Source organism: Babylonia areolata, chromosome 7 (assembly GCF_041734735.1).
Source record: "Babylonia areolata isolate BAREFJ2019XMU chromosome 7, ASM4173473v1, whole genome shotgun sequence".
NCBI classification, from domain to species: domain Eukaryota; kingdom Metazoa; phylum Mollusca; class Gastropoda; order Neogastropoda; family Buccinidae; genus Babylonia; species Babylonia areolata.
Window position 1 is genome coordinate 18,720,275 of NC_134882.1, and position 20,000 is coordinate 18,740,274.

At 43.0% G+C, this 20,000-nt stretch overlaps 1 protein-coding gene and 1 non-coding gene across 3 annotated transcripts in view; one reads left to right on the forward strand and one right to left on the reverse strand.

The window, feature by feature from the left end:
• Positions 1–20,000, forward strand: part of LOC143283774 (cholecystokinin receptor type A-like) — a 202,500-nt gene that overhangs the window by 45,476 nt on the left and 137,024 nt on the right. The window lies entirely within an intron of this gene.
• Trnaq-uug (transfer RNA glutamine (anticodon UUG)) lies at positions 13,401–13,472 on the reverse strand. The gene has a single exon. It is a non-coding gene; the product is annotated as a tRNA-Gln (tRNA).

Here is a 20,000-nt window from a genome sequence, read left to right on the forward strand (position 1 = left end):
GCGCGGGGGCACCTCTTCGTAACCTTTCTTGGTCCTTAACTTGGGGGAATAATTAAAAGAAGCGACAGAATTTGGTTGACGAAAAAGACCAATTTTCCCGATTACCAGGCGAGGAAATATTCAAAATGCGTAAACCAATACTTCATAATATTACATGACTCTTGAACAGCAGTGCGACGGGTGCAAAAAACCGAGTGATCAAAAAGGCGCACTTTCAATATAAGGGCCCTGGTTTGGGTTCCCGGTCGGGGCACCTGGTGGAAAAAGGGGTGGGAGATTTTTCCCGATCCCCCATGGTCAACAACATTTTTAATGTGTAACACCGTCTAGGCCCTGAACCCCCTTTGTGTGTATTATCCGCATGCAAAAAATCAGGTACGCACGTTCAAGATCCCGCAGTGTTGTCAGCGTCCCGGGGGTTTATGGAAACAAAAACATAGCCGGCATGTAACCCCAAACCCCCCACCCCCACGCGAAAACGAATTATGACTGCCCAAATGGCGAAAAGTGGTAAAAACGGTCGTACACGTTAAAAGCCCACTCGTGAATACGCGTGAACGGGGGAGCCCCGGCCTACGAACACCAGATGAAGACGAAGAAAAACCAGCAGCGGCGAAAACTTTTGAAGCTGAGTAACAGCCGGCGTGTCCCTGGATTGCAGTGGAATGGATGCCGCTGGTCTTCAGCCAATCAGAGCCCTACAGCTGACTGATTTTGTCCACGTCACGTCCGCTCGCCTCATTGAGCACTTCCGGGGAAATTTGAACTAACTTGGATCTGGGAGGGGGCATTACGTAAAGCTGTGGATTTGTGGATAGAGGTGTTTTTACCCCGAATCCCCCCCCCCACCCCCCGTTCTCTGATATTAATATATGTCTCTGTCCTTTTGTCTGTGTCACTGTCTGTTGTTTCTCTCTATTAATTTTGTTTCTTTTCGTGTCTGTCTGTAGAATAGTTTCACTGACCCCCACCCCCACGCCCCCACCCCCCGCCCCTACATCTCTTATCCCCCCCTTCCCTGCCTCCCTCTCTTCCCTCTTGTCTCTGCTCTATTTAATTTCATTGTAAAAATGATGAATGCAAATAAACAAAAAGTTAAGAATCTTTTCGATTCAAGAATTAAGTTTAGCGGAAAGTAAATACAGTAATAAACGAATATGAATTTTTTTTTTTTTTTTTTTTGATGAACTAGATAATTTTTTTTTTAATAAAAATATAAATCAGTAAACAAAAAACCGAATGAACCAGATTAAATCTATCTGAACAAATAGATAAATAAGTGAACAAAAATACAATAACAAAAAAAAACAAACCCAAACCCAAAACAAACCCAAAACCCTAATGGAGCAAATATCAGGCAGCTCTCTTGAATACTTCTCACTGAAAAAAGCAGCTACAAGCGACAATAAAATTTGCTTGTGGTGTCGAGCCACACATTTTTTCCCTTTTCCTTCCCAAGGGAACTCTCTCTCTCTCTCACTGTGTGTGTGTGTGTGTGTGGTGTGTGTGTGTTTCTCCGTTCTCTCTCTCTTTTCTCTATCCTGTGTTTCTTTTTCACACACACACACCCCACAACCCAAAACAACAAACAACAAAAAACACACAAACACACACACACACACCCACACACACCACACACACACACACACACACACACACACACTCACTCACTCACACTCGGCCTCCTATCTCTCTTGTCGGTTTCTCTCTCTCTCTTATTAATGACTGGAAGGCAAACATTTTTTAGCCATCGTAAAAACGGCAAAAAGGGGGGAAGAGAGAGAGAGAGAGAGAGAAGGAAAAGGGGAAGGGAAGAGAGAGAGAGAGAGAGAGAAGGGCAGACAAAAGAAAACTCTTTTTTTCTTCCCTCCCCCCCCCTTCCCCCTCCCTTCCCCTTCCCCTTTTTTTCCTTTTTTACAGGCAAAAAAATTTTTCCCGCTTTTTGAGGAGAGGCCCGCAAAAAGGTTAACCTTATAAGGGGGTTTTTTTTTTTTGTGTTGTGGGGTTGTGTGGGTGTGGTGTGTGTGTTTTTGTTTTTTTTTTTTTTTTTTTGTTTTTTTTAAAAACACCAAAAAAAAAAAAAAAAAACAAAAAAACCACACACCACACACCCCCACAAAAACACACATGGAGAGAGAGAGTTCCCCCTTGGGAAAGGAAAAGGGGATATAACTGTGTGGCTCGACACCACAAGCACAATTTTATTTGTCGCATTGTAAGCTGCCGTTTTTCAGCTGAGAAGTATTCAAGAGAGCTGCCTGATATTGCCTCCATTACGGTTTCGGTTTGTTTTGGGTTTGGGTTTGTTTTTTTTTGTTATTGTATTTTTTGTTCACTTATTTATCTATTTGTTCAGATAGATTTAATCTGGTTCATTCGGTTTTTTGTTTACTTGATTTATACTATTTTATTAAAAAAAAAAATTATCTAGGTTCATCAAAAAAAAAAAAAAAAAAATTCATATTCGTTTATTACCTGTATTTACTTTCCGCTGACATAATTTCTTGAATCGAAAAGATTCTTTAACTTTTTTGTTTATTTGCTCATTCATCATTCTTCTTACCAATGTAATTAAATAGAGGACAGAGACAAGAGGGAAGAGAGAGATAGAGCATGGAAGGGGGGATAAAGAGATAGTAGCGGCGGGGGTGTGGGGGCGTGGGGGGGTGGGGGTCAGTGTAACTATTCTACAGACAGACACAGACAAGAAACAAAATTATAGAGAGAAACACACAGACAGTGACACAGACAGAGAGGACAGAGACATATATATATATACAGAGAGACGGGGGGGGGGGGGGGGATTCGGGGGTAAAAAACAACCTCTATCCAGCAAATCACAGCTTTACGTAATGCCCCCTCCCCAGATCCAAGTTAAGTTTCTAATCCCGGAAGTGCTCAATGAGGCTGAGCGGACGTGACGTGGACAAAATCAGTCACGGCTGTAGGGCTCTGATTGGCTGAAGACCAGCGGCATCCATTCCACTGCAATCCAGGGAACGCACGGCTGTTACTCAGCTTCAAAAGTTTTCGCCGCTGCTGGCTTTTTCTTCGTCTCTCATCTGCGTGTTCGTAGGCCGGGACTCCCTCGTTCACGCGTATTCACGAGTGGGCTTTTAAACGTGTACGACCGTTATTACCACTTGCGCTATTTGGGCAGTCATAATTCGTTTTCGCGTGGGGGTGGGGGGTTTGGGGTTACATGCCGGCTATGTTTTTGTTTCCATAACCCGCGGGACGCTGACAACACTTGCGGGATCTTTAACGTGCGTACCTGATCTTTTGTATGCGGATAATACACACAAAGGGGGTTCAGGTCCTAGACGGTGTTACACATTAAAAATGTTGTTGACCTGGAAGATCGGGAAAAAATCTCCACCCTTTTACCCACCACGTGCCCTGACCGGGAATCGAAACCAGGACCCTTATATTGAAAGTGCGCCTTTTTGATCACTCGGTTCTTGCACCCGTCGCCACTGCTGTTCAAGAGTCATGTAATACTTATGAAGTATTGGTTTACGCATTTTGAAATATTTACCTCGCCGTGTGTAATCGGTTAATATTGCGTTCTTTGTCAGTCAACAACTTCTGTCTGCTTCTCTTTAATTATTCCACAGATGTTAAGGACCATAGATAAGGTTACGATAGAGGTGCGCGCGCGCGCGCGTGTGTGTGTATGTGTGTGTGTTTGTGCGTGTGTGTGTGCGTGCGTGCGCGCGCGTGTGCGTGTGTGTGTCCCTTTCTTTTTTCTTTTTCTTTTTTTTTTTGGGGGGGGGGGGGGGGGGGGGTTGGGGGGGGGTTGGGGAGGGGGTTGGGGGGGGGGGGGGCTTAAGCAATTTTCATTAACCACACAGAGAATATATCAAGGTTTTCTGGTGCTTTCAATTAGCAGGGGTGAAAAAAATCCTGGGGCAAATTTAACTTACTGAAAACCTCTCTTGCACAGCATCCAAACAAGAGTAGCATGAAAAGCCTCATAAAGAAAAGGATTTAAAAAAAAATTGATTGGACGACAGAAGGGAGGTAGGCGGAATGCGGGGGGAGAGAAACAAATTGGCGCCACAGGACATGCAATTCCTGACAAAAAGTAATCTTTATTAAGGGGAAAAAAGAGAAGACAAGGAGACTGTATTAGGGGTTTTGATGACTGTGCAACATCAGATAACAATAATGATCATTATCCTGTCTTCATTGTCTTGTATTTCAATGGAAGCTTGAAGCTTTTCTTTTCTTTCTCCTTTGTTTCTTTATTCAACAGCTTATCTTAACTTTCGCTAAAATGTATGAAACACGGGAAACCTTTTAGTTTATTTTCGAGAAGTGTGGACAATCTTTTTGTTTCTTTCTTGTTTGTGTAGGGAAGTGTTTGGTTTGACGCAGTTTCAAAAAAACTTCACTGAAAGATTGATTCTCGTGCTCATGAACATAGTTATGCATTGACAGCGTCCAATAAAACTTCATTATTAAAAAAGCCAGCCTTTCATTATTGGTTGGAATGTGTAACAGAAGTGAATGATCGAAATGTTGATGAAAGTTTTGAATAATGGCGTCATAATGTTAAACTACGTGAAATTATGAACATGCATTTCTCATTACGTTCAACTGGTTCCGTGCTCTCTCTCTCTCTCTCTCTCTCTCTCTCTCTCTCTCTCTCTCTCTCTAGATATATATATATATATATATATATATATATGTGTGTGTGTGTGTGTGTGTGTGTGTGTGTGTGTGAGTGCATGCTCACGTGCGTGCACCGGGTATTTCTTGTCGCCTCGATCATTTGTTGGTTATATCTATCTGCGCCGATGCGTCGACTTTTAACCAGATTTCGAGAGCATGCACTCAATCGCTACTCTTTACCTTCTTCATAATCGTGATGCTGCTGCTGATGACGTTAACGATGATGATGGTGATAATAATGATGATGATTTATAGATATTATTTTGAATTTTTAGAAAATTTATTCGTCTGTAAATCTCATTTAGCGTGTGTGTGTGTGTGTGTGTGTGTGTGTGTGTGTGTGTGTGAATGCATGTGATTCCTGATTTAACCTGTCATTTACACATCCATTCCACATTTTCGGGATGGAGCTATGCAGTAGCCTAGAGTAGAGTTTGTGTATGATAGTGGTGTCTGACTATAGCCACCAGAACAGCAGAGTAGGCAACTGCTGTCCCGACTAGAAATTGATTACGGTAGACAGTGTCTTGCCCAAGTTACATCCCCACTCTCTCGGCCATGAGGGTTTTAGGACAGTCAACCTTGGGATGGTTCCCAAAGGCCAACTAGCCTCCAAGGTTGCAGCACTAAGAGCCAGTGCAATCTCCTACTTTGAGAATCATAGTACTTCACAAAAGACTAAGCTGTAGATGACTTCCCTTGTAATGGAGAAACTATTGATCATACAGCTTACACTTTGCTGTTGGCCCAGATGTAAGCTTGTGTCATTTTGTGATACAAGCATAGCTTTGGGCCTTGAGAGTAGAGTTTAAGGACGCCCAAATGGTCAAGTTGTCCGGAGCTTGAGTGTTGGTATGGTGAAGGTTGAGCTGTTCGAGTCCTGGGGAGGAATGCTGACAACGCTCGTTTTTGTAAAACCAACCGAAGGGTTGCACGTGTTGACTGATCTAAATGTGCAGATGGCAGTTTAAGTTTTGGCACGGCTTACCTGCTAGATCTTTTTTTGTTTGTTTTATTTTATTTTTGCGTCTCGCAGTTCTTTCTTTTTTCTGGGGGGTGAGTGTCGTTGAAGAACGATGGCACCATTGACACTGACAAATGTCTTTCGTCACACAGTGTTTCTGGCACTTTTTATGGATTGTATACAGTTGACGCAATCTGTCACTGGATTCAGTTAGATACGGATGCTGTGTTTTACACTCGTTAACTTCAAAATTGGGTTTCGTTTGGTTTCACTATCCAAAGACCACTTGAAAAGTAGAAGCGATTAAATAATATATTGTTGATAAAAAAAAAAAAATGTTTGAAAAAATTCCTATGTAGCAATGGTTAGTTGTAAAGGATTGTTTGGTCACACCTTAAAGAGAAAAAAATCCTTGGCCTGTCTTAAACATGGCCCTTAACTGCCTCACATTTCAGCATCGTCCATGTTTTTGGATGTTGTTGTTTTTAACAAACGTTCGGGTTAAAGCGTAGAGCAGTACAGCGCAGAATAATACAATAGACTACAACGCAATACAGTAGATTACAGCACAGCACAATACAGTTCGGTATGAAACAGCACAGGAGAGTAGGGTAGAGTACAGCACAGTACAGCGCAGCACAGGTGAGTACAGAGCAGCACAGAACAACCAGGCAAAGCACAGCACAGTACAGTACAGTACAGAACAGCACAATATAACATAGTACAGTATAGTACAGTGCAGAACAGCACAGCACAACATAGCACGGTACAGTACAGTACAGTACAGAACAACAAGGCAAAACACAGCGCAGCGCAGCACAGTACAGTACAGAACAGCACAGCACAACATAGCACTGTAAAGTATACAGTACATTACAGTACAGTACAGCACAGCTTAGTATAGCATAGCACAACACAGCACAGCACAGCACTGCACATACTTCACGCGCATGCATACAGATACACATGCACGCACACACACACACACACACACACACACACACACACACACACAGACAGACAGACAGACAGACAGAGGCATATCCCCCGACCCCTGTCCTCAGTCCTTACGCACCACCAGTTCCCCCTACCTTCCCTATCCACACACACACACACACACACACACACACACACACTCAGAGAGACAGACAGACAGAGGCATATCCCCCAACCCCTCTCCTCAGTCCTTACGCACCACCAGTTCCCCCTACCTTCCCAATCCACACACACACACACACACACACACACGGCCAATACCTTAACCCCACTAACTTAAGTAGAAAGAACCCCTAGCACAGAGAACATGAATCACGGCTGCTCTATGAAGCAGACAAATCAAATCTCCACATAGCAAAACGTATCCACATAAACGTCACTATATCCAGACACATAAACGTGGTCTGCGCTGGTCCAAATGGAAGCGGATGAAAAAACAAGAGTTACGGCACAGCCACTAGGAAGGCCAGCCGACAATGGAGTGTTGTTTTCATATGTTTGGGGACTGGATAGACCCACTCCCGCCAATTGTGTTTGTGTAGGTCTTTTTTCATGGAGCGATTGCTTGTAGTCCACTTGCTTTGGCAAGCTTAGTTTACCGTTTGTCTTACAATACACAATGTATCGATGATTTTTCGTTGTTTTTCTGTTTTTGTTAATTTTTTCCTAATCGTTTTCTTCTTATTTTTAATCATGGTCTTTGACAAAATACACACAAAAATAACAACAATATCAGCGCCCGAAACAACAGCCAGGAGTTTCCGTTTGAGAAATCGGTTTTGACGAGTATACAATACGATACGCTTGGTTAGTGTAGGCAAGGATGTATTAACTTAGCTCAGTTCATGAGTGTGTAAAGTTTGCAGAGTAACACAATGCAATACAATATAAAAAATGAACTGTATTTACGGTACGTCGGACAACAAACGACTTGAGTCAACTTGACTAGACTAACCAGTCGCATATGACTTTGCCAATGTTTGAAGCGAGAAGGCACGACTCTGATTTGCCTTTTTGACGGCAGTTAGTATTATTACCCTTAATTCCCACTTGAGACGATACTAAGACACACACAGCGGCAACATGAGCCAGAGAAACAATCACTTTGATTGGCTGGTACTTGTCATGCAAGTCCACTGAGAGAGATAAAGAAAGACAACTTCTTGGTGTGCTGCGAATGTTAGTGAGGGGTGGTTTACGGTTGAGTATACATTTAAGTTTAATGAGATTGGACAGATCTCGGTTTATCTTTCGGATCGCCTGATGGCTGCTGATTTACTGTGAATAATCTGGAATGCAAGGTATACCACGACGGTTTGGATGGGTTGGGTTAGGATGGTTTGGCTTAGCTCCGTATAACTTATGGGTGTGTGTACTTTGCATTGAGAGTTATGGACAAAGTTTGGATATCCAGCTGAGTAAGATTTAGAAGAACAGAATTACAGTGGTTCGTAAGTATAGTTTAAGAAGCAAAGCAGAAATTACCATGTTCGGAATAAGTGTGCTTTAGTGGCGACCAAACAGGCGGATGGTTTATGATCCTCCCGGTACTTAGTACTGGTATCACTTCTACAAGGTTTTCACAGCGGCTGATTGTACCCCTTCTGCTACTACTGTTGTTTATCGGGGTTTTCTTTTATTGGCGAGGACTAGGGTTGGAACCTTAAAGTGTTCCGGGAAAATAAAAATCACTTCGTGTAATATTCATAACTTTATTTTGCAGGTTCCCCCCTACCCTCCTCCGCTCCATTCTTCCTTCCACCTTGTTTCTTTCCTTTTCGAGATTCCTGACTAACCGTTGTGTGTGGGATTGCATTGGTATTGCATGGAAATGATAAAATCAGAGCCAGAGAGAGAGAGTTCATATTCTTGTCAGAGTCTACACTCTAGACGTCTGCGATGCACTCGACTAAACGTTTCAGTTGAAAATCAATATATCCCATTTACGTTCAGTAGAATGGACGGTGAGAAAGACATGGGGAGGGAACACAGAGAGAGACGTAGACAGAGACAGGCAGAGAGAGAGAGAGACAGACAGACAGACAGACAAACAAAGACAAAAGGACAGAGACAGAGAGAAACAGAGACAATGACAGAGACAGAGGGAGATGATCATTTGGGATGAAAAGCAGAACTGAAAAAAAAACGAAACAAAAAAGAAATAATTATACTGCAAAAATAAAATAAAACGTGTATGGAAAGAAAGAAAGAAAGAAACAGACAAGGCAAAATAAGATAAGACAAGCGGTTAAACAGAACGGACGGGGGGGGGGGGGGGAAGAAGAAGAAAGAAGGAAACAAAGGCAAGCAATCGAAGAAAAAACAAAGAAACAGCTATAAAAATATTCAATAGTTAAAAAAATGAAACAACTATATTAAAAAGTATTTGAAAGTATAAAAAAAATAATAATAATAAAATCATAAAAACCACTGAACGACAACTGAAGGGCTGTATACAAGCCAAGTTGCCGCCCCCTGACTGAAAAGAATGGCAGAGGTCGACGCCAAGAGTTTAACAACCAATTGGCTGGCTGCCCTTTAAGGTCAAGTTAGTTCGCGGTGCTGTAGGGCCTCAGTGGTGAGAAGGTCTCGATTGTTTCGGTCGATCCCGTCACTTCCAGACATCTAAACACCCTTCCTTCCTTCCTTCCCCCAACTCCCTTCACACACTTGTACCACCCCTCTCCCCCAAACCTCCGTTCACATCCCTCCCTACCAGGCCCCAGCCCCCAGCCCCCTCTTCTGCCCCCCTCCCCCTGCCCCCCCTGTCACTGACTCTAGGCCAAAGGCAACAGTGCAGTCGTCCGGTTTTTGTTTGTTGTCTGTTCCAGGGTGGTGAACTTGTGTCATGGCCTGCAGCCGTTCTGTTTTTTGTTGTGTTTTTTTCCTCTGAATGTTCCAGACAGTTACCACCACATTCCTTCTTACCTCCACCCTCACACCCCCCCTTGCACCTCCCATCCCCAGTTCCTTTCTTTCTTCTCTTCTTCCTCCGGAACAGGGCGATTGACGTATATACATATACAGCTAGCTGAATGCATACACGTGAGCACGTACTGTACAATGTACAATCGATACACGAGTTCAAATATGAACACACGGGCGCACGTTTGCACCAGTGCGCATATATCTATATATATATATATATATATATATATATAGAGAGAGAGAGAGAGAGAGAGAGAGAGAGATGTGTGTGTATAGAGAGAATATATACATAGAGAGAGAGAGAGACTGATTGACTGGCCTGTTTGGATGGATAGATAGAGAGATAGATAGATAGATAGATATACAGACAGATAGATAGATAGAAAGATATCTACATAGATAGGCAGTCCGACCGATTGACAGATACATGCTTGTTTTGTTTTTCTTTTCTTTTGTAAACACACACACACACACACACACACACACACACACACACACACACACACACACACACACACACACTAGTGGCATCAGTCTGTCTCACAAGACAATGGATATGCGCCTGCTGGTTTTTGCACCATGGTGTTTGGGCAGCGTGTGTATGTATACGTGTACGTTGATTGTGTGTGGCGGAGGGGGGTTGGGTACGTGCGTGTTTGTGTGTGTGAGTATTTGTGTGTACGTGTGTGTACACAGAGAGACAGACAGACAGAGAGAGTGTGTGTGTGTGTGTGTGTGTGTGTGTGTGTTTGTATGCTTGTGTGCGTATGCGCTCGTGTGTGGGTGTGTAAAGTTCGCTGAACATGGGCCGTCTTTTTCTTATTCTGTTCCAATCATTTGTTGTCTACTTTTCCTTCATTGTTTGATTGTATTTTAATGTATTCACTTATTTGTTATTTTCTTTGGTAAATTCATTTCATATGTCTTGGTGTGTGTTTTTTGCTTGTTTGTTTGGGTTTTTTTCACACAGACCTAGGGTAGGCTCTCATTGCCTGACCAGCGTAGCGTTTGGTTCATGCAAAGTTCAAGAAGGTGGCTCAATGGTTAAGACGCCCATCTGCCAATTCAGAGTCCGTGAGGGTCTGGGTTCGAATCCAGCTCTCGCCCTTTCTCCTTAGTTTGACTGGAAAATCAAACGGAGTGTCTAGTCATTCTGATGAGATGATACACCGAGGTCCCGTGTGTAGCACGCACTTGGGTCACTGAAGAGGAATCCATAGCAACGAGAGTGTTGTCCTCTGCGAAAATTCAGTAGAAGAAATCTGCTCTGACAGGTACACAAACATTCTATGCATGCACTCAAGGCCTGACTAAGCGCGCTGGGTTATGCTGCTGGTCAAGCATCTAACTGCCTATCAGATGTGGTGTAGCGGATATGAATTTGTCCGAACACAGTGATGCCATCTTGAGAAGAAACTGAAAATGAAATGAAGTTCAGGCATCTGCTGCACCCTCCGCATTCCTCCCACCCCACCCCCACGCCCCCATTTTTAAAGCAGATGTGGTGTAGCATATATGGATACGCCTGCACGCTTTGACATCTCCTTGAAGGTGAAACAAAGTGGAACTGAAACTGAACTGCACAGCTGAACAATCCAATTCTTTTGAAGCCCAAGGATCGTCGGCAAGTTGATGGAAAGCTGGATCGACAACAAGATGTGCTTTCCTCCAGCTCACCTCGTTTATTGTTAATCCGTGTTTCGCTTCTCTTTCAGTTCAGTTGATCCCCTCTCTCTCACAGTCAGTTATCTCCAGCTAGCACGATCTTCAGCGATGTTTTTTTCCCCACAGGTTTCTTTCAATGGCATAAGAGATCACTGAGATTTCCTTTTGGATAGGGTCTCTGAAACAAGAGGCATGAACGTCCGAATGCACGATTGCTGGTTTTAAAAACTCGAGCACGTAAAACGTTATTGGGGAGGTGTGTGTGTGTGTGTGTAGGGGACAAGGGGGGAGGATTGTACTTTAATTTTCTTTCTGAATGTTTTGAATACAGTGAGTGTGTTGGGGGTGGGGGAGGGAGGGAGGGAGGGACAGAGAGAGAGAGAGAGAGAGGACAAAATGATTGATAAAGTGCAGTTTATATAAATAAATAAAAAGACAAAGAAGGAAAACAATAACACTACACGCCTCATTGACAATCCAACAGATCGTAAAAATAAATAGATAGATAGATAAATAAATAAATAAATAAATAAACCGCACACACACGACCACAACAGAAAAACTGATGGGCTGTGCTTGATTACCCGAACCCTCTTCCATCCTCCCCACAGCAGCCCCTGCTGGCTCTAAAAGTCGACAGAGATCATCGCTAAACTCCCAGACACCTTTTCAATCCACCCCACCCCCACCCCACCACCCCACCCCCACACACATCCTACTCCTCTCTCCCTAGACACACCCCAAACCCTCTTCCTCCATCCACCTCATTCCCCCACCCACCCAGCCCTCCCTCCTTCTCCTCCTCCCTCTCCCTCTTCCCCTCTCCCTCCCTGCCATTGAGCAAAAGCCAACGACAGCAGCCCCTCTCACTTACTTCGCTGTTTTCACTGTTATCACGGCTGAAGTAAGTTCTGTTTGTGCTTCCACACTTCCGCAAATGGACACACACATACACGCACGCGCGCACGCACACACAAACACACACACACACGCACGCACGCACACGCACGCACACACACACAGAAAACTCTCACACACAACACACACACACAACACACACACACACACACACACACACACACATATATATATATATATATATATATATATATATTTCACAGCAGACCTCATCGATTCTGAGATATTTCAGAACCACAGAAAGCAAAACAGCAGTGTTTTTCCTGTCTTAGGTATCCTCGAGATGAGTCCAAAAAGTCCAAAGTCCAAAAATAACCAAGAATTGTTTTTGTTGCTGTTTAGTGTTTGATCACTCAAATGAAGGCGAACAGTCTGCTGAAAACAAACAAACAAACAACAACAACAACAACATCAACATCGCGAAGCACTCATTTTTTTTTAATACAGGAGACAGGAGTTACCATTATGCTGACAAAAAAAAAATCAACAAGGTAAAGCCTTTATACTTTATTGCAAATTTTTATTGTTAACAAATTAATATAATCAACGAAACTGACGATTTGATTTAAAGTTAATTTGTTGTAATCAGCTTGTGGCCCGTTTGTTCGTGTGTTCTTTTGTTTCTGTCTTTTTTCTTTTGTTTTTTGAATGATCACAAAATATACTCTCTTTCTTCTGACCGGACGCTTATAAAAGTTGTTTTATGGGTGTTTGTTTGTCAGTCATTGCTTTCCGTGATATCCATAAAATAATAGCAGAGTTAATACTCTTGTACTACATGTTGTTCAGAAGTTGCTGATTTTGCCGATCTTAAAAAATATATGTCAGAAGACATGTGCATCGATGATGTGGCCAGAACTTTGGATTTCCAAGCCCAGCTTGCCTGAGGTCCGTGATTCGAATTCCGACATCGATTGTTAACTCATTAAAAAAAATTCCCATTTCATTAGCCATTGTTTGTGCATTCCTGCCAGTGCCTTAATCCCGCATGCACAAGATGAATTATGCATGTTGAAGATCCTGTAAATAGCGGTCGGTGGGTTTTGGAAACACGAAAATACCCAGCATGAACTTCAACTGGAGGATGGATTGATGTTACCAAAAAACGGCGGAATTAGGAAGAAAAGAAAAAAAAAGCCATGCACGTAAAATCCCTGAAGAAGAAGAAGAAAGAAAGAAAGAATGAAAAAAAGAAAGAAGAAAGAAGTGGTAGTAGTAATAGCAGTAGTAAAAACAAACAATAAAAAAAAAAAGGTCCCACCGAGATTTGAACTCGGATCGCTGGATTCAAAGTCCAGAGTGCTAACCGTTACACCATGGGACCCACAATGCAGGGGACAGTTTACGTACTGCTGAATAATCCACAGGTAAAACAAAGACTGCGTGATGGTGTTTCGTCCTCAAGCTGTTCGCGTCGTGGATTGTATTATTAATGGTATGTCTGATGAGTGCGCTGCACGACGTGGATGATCGCGTGAACACGCGCGCACCTACACAACGCGCCTGTCTGCCTGTTGTCTGTTAATCCGTGTCTGTCTGTCTGTCTGTCTGCCTGTCTGTCTGTCTGTATACATGTATGTGTATGTGTGTGAGTATGTGTGTGTGCGCGTGTGTGTGTGAGTCTACGGTGTGCGTGTGCGCACACATGCGTGTGTGTGTGTGTGTGTGTGTGTGTGTGCGCGCGCGTGGTTGTGAGTTTACGGCGTGCGCACACATGCATGCGCGCGCGTGTGTGTGTATTTGCGCGCACGCGCAAGAGTTAGTTTTGTTTGCTTTTTTTATTTTTGTTTTCTCTTAAAATACAATCCCATGAGATCCCATCAGATTCAAGTCGATGTGTGTGAATGGAGTCCCTCGATCAGTGCATGCCTGAGGTCTCCTCGTGTGAGAGAGAGAGGCAGATGCGGGTCTCAAAAACCCTCCGCGCTATATATAGAGAATGCTTTCAGGGACTTTTTCTGAAGGGATATTTTTTCCAACGTCAATACTATGACCCTGAGGTGACCCAACTTATCAATCATGATCAGAATCGTCAAATCAGCCCACCCCGCTCGTCCCCACCCCCACCCCCAACCCGCCATCCCGCATTCACCCCCAACCCACTCACCCACCCACCCGTTCCTCTTTACATCGACGTTTTCATTCACAGCCCACGGTTATGCTCAAAGTCATACAAAACTTTCCCTGGAACTCTTCCATCTCAATGAATAAAACAGACCAGGAACATTAAGCACTCCACATTTTGCTTTATTTATTCATCTTTTTTTCTCTTTTTTTTTCCCCTGGCTGGAAAGGTCTGGGGGCACTTCTAATAAAGGATTTGTGAGCTTTTGGTTTATTTCAGACTCCTATCCTAGTGGCTGTGTGTCTGAGCTCTTTGCACGTGGATAAATAAACGTCCTGCAATATTGAGTATATTTATGTCATGTTTATGTCGTGTCCAATGTCTAGCAATATGTTTTCATATTCGTGGTCAGCCTTGATTTAACCTGATTTCTGATCATCCCTGTTTGATATTCGAGGTGCTAAAATATAGTTTAAGTTTGAAGCAACTCTGACAAGTAGAATCGTTTGCGGCTGTTTATGTGTTTTGGTTGTCGTTCCCATACCCATAAAAAACTTATTTTGTTTACGTTTATCGCGGGTTCATTGACAAAAGGCAGTTTTTTTTGCTTTTTTCTATTTTGGGGTTTGTTAAATCATGTCTGTTTGTATCTGACTGTCTCGCTATATCTGTCTGACTGTCTTCTCTCTGTCTCTTTTTGTCTGTCTGTCTGTCTGTCTTTCATTTTGCCAATATGAATTCCAAAATGAATGATTATCATTTATTGTTTATTTGTTCCATGCACAATGATTGACGGGGGAAGGGGGGGGGGGGGAGAATCTTGAAAACTATTCAAGTGTGTTACTGAGTGTACTTCGATCAAATAACGAGCACTGGAATACTCAAATATCAAAGTTTATTTTTCACAAAAGAAAACAGCCATACACATAAAATGTTCCATGTCTGTATGAGTGTGTATGTACTACGTGATGACTGAATGACACAGGAAACGAATGACGAGTGCCCAATGGCAGTTGTCAGTCGGCTGTACCCATGTAGGCAGCCTGTTGTGCAAATGCTTTCGTGTTTGTGAAGCGCTTAGTGTTTGTCTCTGGCCGAGGATAGGCAACATATAAGTATCCATATAATATCATATATATATATATATATATATATATATATATATATATATACACACATATATATAGACGCGCGCACACACACACACACACACACACACACACACACATATCACATCATATTATGTCATATCACATTACATCATGTTATGTCATTCTCGATGCGTTCTTGATGCGTCAAGGGGGTAAATAGAGGGATTGGGGGTTGGGTTGGGAGCTCACATGAAACCCGGAACCTTACGTCAATCTTCATTCCCCAATCAGGGCGGTTCTTCTGACGTTTATGCAGCAGCTTCCAAAAGTCCAAAATGAATTGGCTGTGCAACAACTGCTTCTCCCCAAAACGTAAAAGTTTGACATTGGCCGCATGTGGCCAAACAAACAAAACAAAGTGAGCCTGTGAACGACTGACCAAGCCCTTGAGTGCGAATGCTAAAAGACCTACAGGTGCCAGTTACATTACTTGGTTCTAACTTTTTGACAGTTACACGTGACTCAATGCCTACGTTGACCGAACTACGCCATTGGTCAGTTCCATACTACACACAGTTAGTAGCGGGTTACGACCATACTAGGCTCTTCCGTCCGAGCAATGCAACTGGCTCCTGGTCCGGATTGCATGAGGTGATCTTTGCAGCGCTAAGTGTGCTTAGAGTTAAGAACGTTCCTAAGTACATGGAATTTACCGTGGAGTTAGGAACGTTCGTAACGATAAGCAAACTTAGCCCTGCTACGTTCGCTCATGCAACCAACCCCTGTTGATTTCACAACGTTCTTAAATGGGACTGGGGTCATGAACTATTACCTTGTCCGGGTGTAAATAATATGGGGTGATTAATTTGTTGCACGTGCGCGATGGGGCTGATTAGGCCTGTCTTATCACTGATGTTTGAGAGATTTGAGATTTTTATTCCCTCCTGATCTAAACGAGAGCCCAGGAGGGTCAGATACCATGCGAAATGCAAACTGCAGCAGGGTCTGTGGTGTCCTACTTTAATTGATTGAAAGGAAGTTTATGGGTGAGTCTCTCTGCACTCATTTATGCACCTGCAGATATCGTGTTGCATTACTTTCTTATTTATTTATATTTCACAACAGATATCTCTCTTTATGAAGTTTGTGCTACTCTCCCCAGGGAGAGCGCGTCGTCTCATTACTGCACCAACCATTTTTGTTTGTTTGTTCTTTGTTATCTGTCTGCGAGTATCTATTGTTTTATTATCGAAGTGGATTTTTTTTTTTTCATTATTTAGCCAGGGACAATCTTTTTTTGTTATCAGCGACTGTTCTGCTTTATGATCGCTGTATTCTGCTCGGGGCATCAGTTCATCCGAAAGACCACCCCTCAACGTCTAATAGAGGTGGAGGTAAAAATCTCGATCTTGTATGCGACTCGACCCCGTGGGCATTGGCATTCTAGTCGGGTGCGTTACCACGAGGCCACGGCTCCTCTGTCATACAGGTGTGAAACAAGGTGATGGGAAGCTCCGAAAAGCACTGGTTGGAAGTCTTAGCTTGTTCCGAAAAGCACAAGTTACTCTGCGTCGTATTTGTTCACTTTACGATTGATCTGATTCGTGACAATATGCATGCATGAACTTTTCTTCATGGCTGGTAAATTATGCACGCAAGTTTGTAGTGTATCCCCTTCAATGGCTCTGTCTTCTTTGTTTAGAGAAGTGTGTATCAAAGTGAAATCAAAGGAAATCAGATCATGTTGCTTACAGCCAAACCGACCACAAAGGGACCGTTTCAGGGTTGATTTCCCGACAGTTCATAAAACCAGCTGAAGAGGATCGAAAATAAATGTCCAATATCAAAAGAAAAACCCATCTGTGAACATTACCTCAGAACTAATGTGTATTAATGTGGTACAGAATCATTAATGGTTTAATTGTGACAATGTGACAAAATAATCATAAGCCCAAAGAATGAATAAAAACAAAAAGAAATGAAATGGAAGATAACGTTAAAATATCAATTAAAACAAAGTCAGGAAGACCAGTTCAGCGCACGTAAAATTCAAATATTTTTACACACCTTTATTCCATTAAGGAACAAACAAACAACACACACACACACACACACACACACACACACACACACACACACACCAAGGAGTGTCCTGGAAGACCTCCCAGAACAAGATCTTCACGGAGCTAGCTGTAAAAAATACTTGTGCATGATACCAAGCAGATCCCAGCAGTCAATCGGAAGACGTTTAACGCTGAGAGAATAGTTACACGGAACACACTACGAAGCCTCTTCACCTTTCAAGATGCACGAATGTGTCAGATAAGATCTGTGTACATCCTGCAGAGGATGGTCTGTCCTTACCTGTTTCCTAGAACGGAAGAACAAAATAATCCTGTCAGTCTGCAAACTGCATGTGCACTTCCATTTTTCATGTGTTCATAAGGAAGACGTATTATATAATAGATTTTCCATAATAATAGGATAAAACTTGGAATAAACAGATACAAGATCATCGTTGTGCTGACCAGCAGAAGAAAATTTCTGGGGGTGATCTTACGTTGACTTGCATTATTTGTAGGCAACTGTTGGATTTGCATTTTCGTTTGTTCTGTACCTGACTTGTTTACGTTCGGCCCATAGCGAAGCCCCATCTCCCGCTGCCCACGCGCTCTCTCTCACTTCTGATTTATATGTATATATATATATATATATATATATATATATCTTTCTACAAAACAATAGTCAGATTAAGCGTCATTAAATGAAACGTTTTCTTCCTGCGTTTAGAGCAGCTCGCTTGAAATTCTCAAATGTCTTCTTCTTTTTCTTTTGTTGTGCTTTATTTGTGTGGTGTGTGAACTCGTTTTTATGCATTTGCGTCTTCAGTGTTTTTATCGTCATGTTGCTGGTTTGTTTTTGTTTTTGTTTTTTATAATCACTTCACATTTAGCTGGGGCAAGACATGTGAGTAAAGTCCTCCATTAGGCAGCCACGCGAAACAAGCAGGCAGACAAAAAACTTCCAAGCAAACCGGTAAACACGCAGCATGCAACTAACCAGCCAACCAACCAGCCAACCAACCAACCGATCACTAATTATTCAATCCATCACCCAACAGCCCAGATCACTTTCCAATGCACGAAACAAGCACACACACAATAGAAGCTCCCCCCTCCTCCTCCCTCCCCGCCCTTCAAAAAAACAACAACAAACAAAAACAAAAAAAACCTAGCAGCCACCCAGTCAAGCAACTAACCAGTTTCGCTCCTCCGCTAACTTGCTGGCTGCAACTTGCTGACGGGCATCCAAGGTTTACGCCATGGACAACACTTGAGAAGAGAGGGAGGACTCGCCGAGTCGTGACTAATTCGCGACTTGACTCCCTCCCACGTGCTTTCCTCCCTTGACAGCCAGCGGCCCACACCTCGGAACAAAAGGTGAACCCTTCTTAACACCCTAAACACACACACACACACACACACTCTCTCTCTCTCTGTGTGTCTCATACACACACACACATCTGATTCTGCTTTCCCTGCACAAACGGTGTTTCCTCACCCATTTTCCACATCGTCACGTCTTTTCACGCCAGAGCTGTTGAAGCATGCGTGAGATGGCTCCTGCCTGTGTGTGTTGGGAAGCGGGCGACCGATTGAACCAATCACTGCCGGCGTTTCAAAAGGTGTTTTTTGTTTTGTTTGTTTGGGTTTTTTTTTTTTTGTTGTTGTTTTTGTGTTTTTTTTTGTTGTATTTTTTCTTTTTACTTTTTTTTTTTTTTTTCAGGTTGTTTTGTTTGGAAGGTGGGAGAGGTCTAGAGGTTGGGTGTGAATTACTGGGACGGAATTTTGGGGCTGAGTCGACGACCTGAAGAGATTTAACTAACCTCACAACGAATGGAAATTTGCGTGTGTAGCGTATGTGGATTTGTCCGAACGCAGTGACGCCTCCTTGAGAAACAGAAATTGAAACTGTCTCTGAATATTTTTAGATCAGTTGTTCAGTCAACAGTCTGTCGCTGTCCTGCATGCACATCCCCTTCCCTGTTACCCCTTTTCTTCAACACTGCATCGTCTTTCAAGGAGAAAAAAACTAACAAAGTAATCCTCATCCCACCCAGCAACCCAAGCAAACATCCCCCCAAGTACAAAATGGTGAAGAAGTTTGCCTAAGAACTTAGATCGCACGATCGTTTGCTTGTTTGAAACAATCCTCTCTCTCTGTTTCTCTGTCTCTCTCTGTTTTTGTCTTTCTGTCTCTGTCTCTGTCTCTGTCTCTCTCGTTCTCTCACATACCTACCTACCTACATACATACGTGCATACATGCATGCATGCATGCATTCATACACACACACATACACACGCACGCGTGCGCGCGCACACACACACACACGCACACACACACACACACACACACATGTATGTATGACGTATCATATTCCTCACGCTCCCATTTCATCAGTCCTAAACCCCCGCCACCCCCCCACCTACCACACCCCCGAACAGTTTCTGCAGATGGGTGTTTGATCCTGACACATTTGCCAACATTAAAACGACTGAAGTTGGAAACCTCCGTCGATAAAGTAAACCTGTCCATCTGGACCACAAATATTTCAAACGTGTCTTCCCACCTTCCTCCGAAATGTATTCAGACGTCCTCGTCTGTGCTGGATAGGAGCTATAAGTTTTCAAACTT